Source organism: Netta rufina, assembly GCF_964035555.1.
Source record: "Netta rufina genome assembly, chromosome: 3".
Classification (NCBI taxonomy): Eukaryota; Metazoa; Chordata; class Aves; order Anseriformes; family Anatidae; genus Netta; species Netta rufina.
In genome coordinates, this window is record NC_140125.1 from 13,501,161 (window position 1) to 13,507,160 (window position 6,000).

Consider the following 6,000-nt stretch of genomic DNA (forward strand, 5'->3'; position numbering starts at 1 on the left):
AGGGTTTGGTAAAGCTCAGTCAAGCTTTCAGGAGCCTGTGGGAGGCAACTCACTTAATTAAACCCAGCAAGCAGCGATACTTCCACCTGACACAGTTAACTGATGTAGGTCAGCCCTTGGATGCCTATCTAGGCTCACCTCTGATAACTGATGCCTTTGGAGCCTGCATGGGATGAGGTAAAGGCAGTTTGTCCTTCAAGTACAAGGCTCACCTCCTGACTTCGATACCTGGCCTCAGTTTCTGAGAGGACTGCATAGTTCCCTGGTCTGCACACAACTCGTACAGAGATGCTCCTGAATCTAGGGCTGGAAGCATTCTTTTGCCTACAGGAACATCCAGCTGCAAAGTGCCTGGCAGAGATGTTATCTATTTTTCCCACTCCTAAAGCCACTGTGCCAGCAGCAGTGCTATTTTTAAGCATCAGATGTAACACCTGATAGCAAAGGCACAGCTGGTTGGACCCCAGTCAAGGTAACACATGGCACGAGCTGGCATATAGGAGCCCTCTGAAGAGCAGGCAGCTACTGAGGATGCTGCACAAGTGACTTGCTCATCCATGCAGCACATTCACACTATCTCTGCACACATGATCATGCACCCTCATTCCCCAGCACTATCACCACAGAGAGATGCAAAAGAAAGCAGAGCACAAGAGCACTACTGTGTCCCCTACCTGATGCAGGAGCACGGACGCACAGCGTGCCAGATTTCGTGGGAGAATGGTCCTCGTAGCCCTTCTTGCAGCGGCACAAGTAGGTGCCCACACCATTGAAGCACTCTGCCTCCTCCCCACACAGGCTGACTCCTGAGCTGCACTCGTTCACATCTGACAGGGAATAGGTGCCGTGAGGCACATGAAGCTCGGCACACGAGGGCCCTGCAGCCAGCCAAAGACACCCACCTTCCACCAGCAGCGAGACCAGCTGCAGCTTCTCTACCCCCACCGAGGCACCGAGCAGCTCTTCCAGCTGGGAATGCAGGAGCAGGGACACATTTCTCTCCTGGGGCTTCAGGTGCAGCCAGAAAGTGAGCAGCAGGCTGGCATTGCTTGTCCTGCAGGTAGGGAGAGCCCAGGGTGAGGCAGGAGGAAAGCATCACCGCCAGGCCCTGCCATGAAATGCAGGCCTTCCACTCTTTAGTGCAGAGTCACGGTGCTGCAGGCTCTTGCAATGAGTGTTTGTGGCAAGAGACTGCTTTGCTGGAGGAGAATGAGGAGCACCACAGGTTACGGAGGTGCCTGCCGAGTGGGTGGCACACCAATAACCCTACCTTTTGACTTCCTTTAACTTTATTTCATTGACTCTGTTGGCAGAGAGTTTCAGGTTCTGCTGGATCTGAAAACAAGAGCAAACAGTGATGATTCAACATTTGGTGGGCACAGATATGGCATCAAGCTTGCTTTTCTCAGTCCTCTATCCCCTCTTGCTCTTACCCTTCACAGACTGCTCAGGACACATTAAGCATCCCATTGCCTCATGTTCTGAGCCTTTTCTCTAGGATATTGCTAATGGCATCCATCTGCCTAGCTTCAGCCCAACTCCAAGCACACAAGGTGATTTGAGAAGGGCAACAATGACCCCAGGTAAGCATTTGGGCACTAACCCACAGGTGGATACCAGTCAGCTTTCTCGAGCAGGCAGCAGGCTAAACCCTACACACACAGAAGGCAAGATCAGGTGAAGACTTGGAATCATGCAAGTCCTGCCCCTACTGGGCTCTGACCTGAAGCTGTCCCATTTCTAGAAGCAAGTTGCAACCCTTGGTTGGTTGCATCCCTGTCTTTGCAGCGCTTCTCTGCTGCCTTGTGATGGCTGTAGCAGCTGATGCCAGCCCTGCAGCCAGGCACCCTGCCAGGGCATCAGCACCAGCCTCAGCTGGTGACCAGCGCAAGCAATTCAGATGCCAGCTCATCACATGGCATTAGCAGAAAATCCCTGGGGTGAAGAGCAGGACATGATCTCCAGTAGCTGAGCATTTGGGACATAACATTTGATTTTCCATCCCCACACCCAGACTTACGTGGTTCTTAATGGACTCTAAAAGATCTTTTCTAAGCTCATTTCCACCAGGAGAGATCCACTCCTTGTGCTTGATTTCAGTCGTTACTTCAAACAGCACATCTACCAGAAGAAATGACATCTGAGCATGTTTAAGTCAAACAGGCTCTTAAACTTAGCCCCAGATAATGGCAATAGCACAACAGCTACACAAATACATCCTCATTGTAGTGCCACATGGCTGTTTCCAGATGCTGTGCATCAGGTAGAACAGGCTGGTGATGAACGGGTCAAGGCTAACCTCAACTAATGCCCAGTGCTGAATCCTGGAATCGATCTTGGAGCAAAGAGCACACAAAGCATTAACATGCATTTGATTGCATTCAAACTTCCTCAGCAATCACCTTTCCCAAAGCTATCTCCGTAATTTACAATAGCCTAAAAGCCCTCCTCTCTCACCCATCTGTTTGGGATCAGCTTAGATAAACAGCTGTGGTCTGGCTGAATCCAGGCTAGCACAGACTTGCCAGAGCCTGTTGTTTAAAAGCTTATTTATTCAGCAATATTTCTCCTATTCAAAGCACAGCCCCCTTCTGCATTGATTTCTTTTTGCAAGCTCTTTCTGGGGCTTGCTGTGCCACCCAAGCCTGGTTCTGTGCTTAGCTGCTGCTCCCATGGGCAGGTTGTGCTGTTCTCCCCAGCCTGAGGAGCAAGGCTCCTGAGCCAGGCAGTCCTGAGACACCCGTGCGAGTGTGTTTGAGGAAGCGAGGACAGAATCCACTCATTTAACTTAGAAAAAGTAAACTTTAAAAGAGCCAACAACCAATTCTGGAACCACCCAGCATTTCTGCCAGCTTCAGCATGTGAGCTCAGCTTTCTCCAGCACAAAGTGCTGTCCAAATACCCGCTGGTGAGGAGCACCCCACACTCCCCTCAAATTTTCACGAGCAGACGATGCCCACGCACAGCACCACCCAGCACATTGGGCTTGGGGCAGTGCTTGAAGACCTGCCTGAAGCCTTTGCATCACTCACCGCCTGGATGGTGTAGGGACTGCAGGGCTGTACCATTCTCCAGGGATGCCAGGACAGAAGCCAGATCTGTGAGAGCAGGGAGAAGAGTCAGGCTGCTGACCTCTGCCCACTGGCAAGGGGGAATAAAAAGTAATCTACCATCAACTCCTAAACGTTACTGGGGGATGAGTGTCATTTTCCCCCTCCTCCCTTTAAATTCTGGAGCTCAGACTATTCTGACAGCTAGGAGCATCATCCCGTAGGTGCCTATGATACAGCAGATAACCCTGTGGTGTCTTCCCCAGTTCCACCTTCCTTAGATATAGTGAAAGTCAGGAGTGCTACCACACGGACCAGTGGAAGGGAACAGATGAATCTACAACATGCAACAAAAGCCTCTCAAGAGTGCTCCTTCTCTGGAAATGGACACTGGACAACGTTGGGCAACAGTTCAGCCACAAATAGCCCACAAAATGCCTTACCAAAGAGGTCTTCGTGTCTCCCCTGTGGTGACACCATACCTCCAGCAGTCACACCAGGAGAGGGATGGAGAGGAGAAGGTTTTGTAGTTGTGTTTAGTGGTGGCTTTTCCAGTGTTGGCAGGTGAAGTGTGGTGACCACCTCTGCTGCCAGCGTGCCACGGGCCTGACCCAGGTTAGAGAATTCAGCAGAGAGGCCTGCAGTGCTGCTGGGCACCTCTGAAGGTGGGACACCAGATGAGCTACGTGGGGCTACAGTGACTGGAGCAGATACCAGCCCTGCATCCCCCTTTGCAGCCTCCAAGGACGGTTGCTCAGCTTCACACCCAGCATCGCCTCTGGCTGGAGCCACCAACATATCACTGGGTTCTCCCCCCTCGGTGCCACCATCCTGAAGGCTCCTTCCCATCTTCGTGTCATTCTGCAGCTCACCATGCTTGTCCAGGCTAGCGCCAGGCTGGGCACCTTCTGCAAGGTCAGGAAGGTGTTGGTCTTCTTCATCTGAGCTTGTGAACTCAGGCTTGATCCTGTCCGCAGGAGGCACAGCTGATGGGCTCGGAGAAGCTCCCAGCATGGGCAGGAGGCCTTTTGTTACCGCTGTCCTCCAGCTCTCCTGAACAGGCTCTCTGGGAGCCATCACTTCATTTGAAGAACCCACAGCTTCATCGTCCCCAAATACATAATACTGTCCCTTAAAATGTTTGTACTCACTGCTTCGGGAGCCGCCCCCTGACAGAAATAACACATGGACCACGGTGGCTCGTGTAGCAAAGATCAGAGTGCCTCGGTTGTGGCAGGCGTACACGACTTTGGTCTCCACGCTTGAGAGCACCCCCTGGAAAATCATCTTGTCCTGATTCTTCCCACAGCCTTCGCTCCCCTGAAAGCCCTGGACGTAGATGACAACGTGCTTCTGGGGGCCTGCCCAGATGGTCCAGTTGCACCAGATGTTGGCTTTAATATCACCGTGCTGGGGGAGGTAAAACATCCCAGACCTACCCCGAAGGACGACGTGGCAGCTCCTGGCAGGGACATACTCTGTCGCCCAGGGCAGCCCCAGCTCTGGCACGTTACAAACAGAGAGGGAACACCATCAGTGGTTGTTATACACACCAAGGCACAGATATTATTATTCTAGGAGTTACAGCAGAAGAGGTCCTGTTTTAAACCACCTCCTGCTGGGAGGTTCCTGGAGCTCCAGCCCCCAGAGCCCCGTCTCTGCCCTACAAACAGCGCTGAGCTGAGGGACCTGGCCGCTCTGCATGCCTCCCCACAGCCCTTCCAGCCTCAGAGAGCTTGAGCTACATGTTTTTAATCCTAAAAGAGGCTTGGCCGACAAGACTGCTCTGTTGGAAGCACCCACAGGCAGCTGGGGTCTCGGCTGCCAGGCAGGGACTGCAGGTGACAGACACCCCCTCCAATCCTAAAGACATCTCACAGCAAGACACAAGCACTCAGAGACCTACCAGCATGTTGCTGCCGCTGTCCTCCTGGTATCAGTGTCTTTCTGGACACGGGATCACTGTAGGGCTGCTGCAGCTCCTGGCCTCGCAGCACTCTTTGTCCCTGCAGATCCACGGGAGGGCTGGAGGGACGATGGCTCAAGGAGGCATTTCCCTGCTCACCAGCACCCACTCTGAGGCCTTCTGTGTTTTTCTGCAAGTTAAATCCCCCGAGGAGGGTGGCAAAATCCAGTCGGTCACTGGATGCTGCTGTGGTGTTGTGGTCTCCCCTCGCCCCCCAGCTGCCACCCCATAGCCACAACTCACCTGGTGCTGGGGACAAGGAAGGCGTGTGACAGACCTCAGCCTGGGGATGGAGGACACAGAGGGACCTCTGGCTGGAAATCCTGCAGGAGATAGGGCTTCTTCTCGCTGGCCACCCTCTTCCAGCACCCGTTTGCTCATCTCAAGGCCAAGGGGGCCGGGGGACACCTCTGCACCCAGCGCGGGGGCTGCTGATGGGTGGTGGGGCGGTGATGGGGAGAACTCCTCCTGTCCTCCAGGGCTGGCTGGTGGGGTCCCTGCCCTTCTCCTGGCAGGATCCAAACCCAGAGCTGCTGCTGGAGGTGAGTCCACCCTGGAGACAGCCTCTGCTTGTGAAGGAAGAGGATCCCTGGGGGAGAAATTGCCAGATCCTAAGTCCGCAGGGACGTGGTCAGGGTGGGAGAGGGCTGGTGTGGGGAATTTCCTTATTTCCAGGGGAGAAATACCCATCAGCTTCGCATGCTGGAGGCTGGTATTTCCCAGGTCAGGTTGAGTTGTGGACAAACCCTCAAAACTGCTTTGGCTTCTCTCAGGTGGCAGCTGCGAGCTGTCCCTCCTCACAGCATCATACGGGGTACTCAGGCTTGGCACCAGGCCCTTCGCAAGGCCACCAGCACCACCCCTTGCTGCTCCATGGCTTTTGTCCTCCTCCTGGCTCTTATTCTCCTCCAAACCAGCTGCACCCAGCCCCTGGTACGTGGTGATACCAACAGTGTCTTGACTTTCCCTTCTACCAGGGGACAG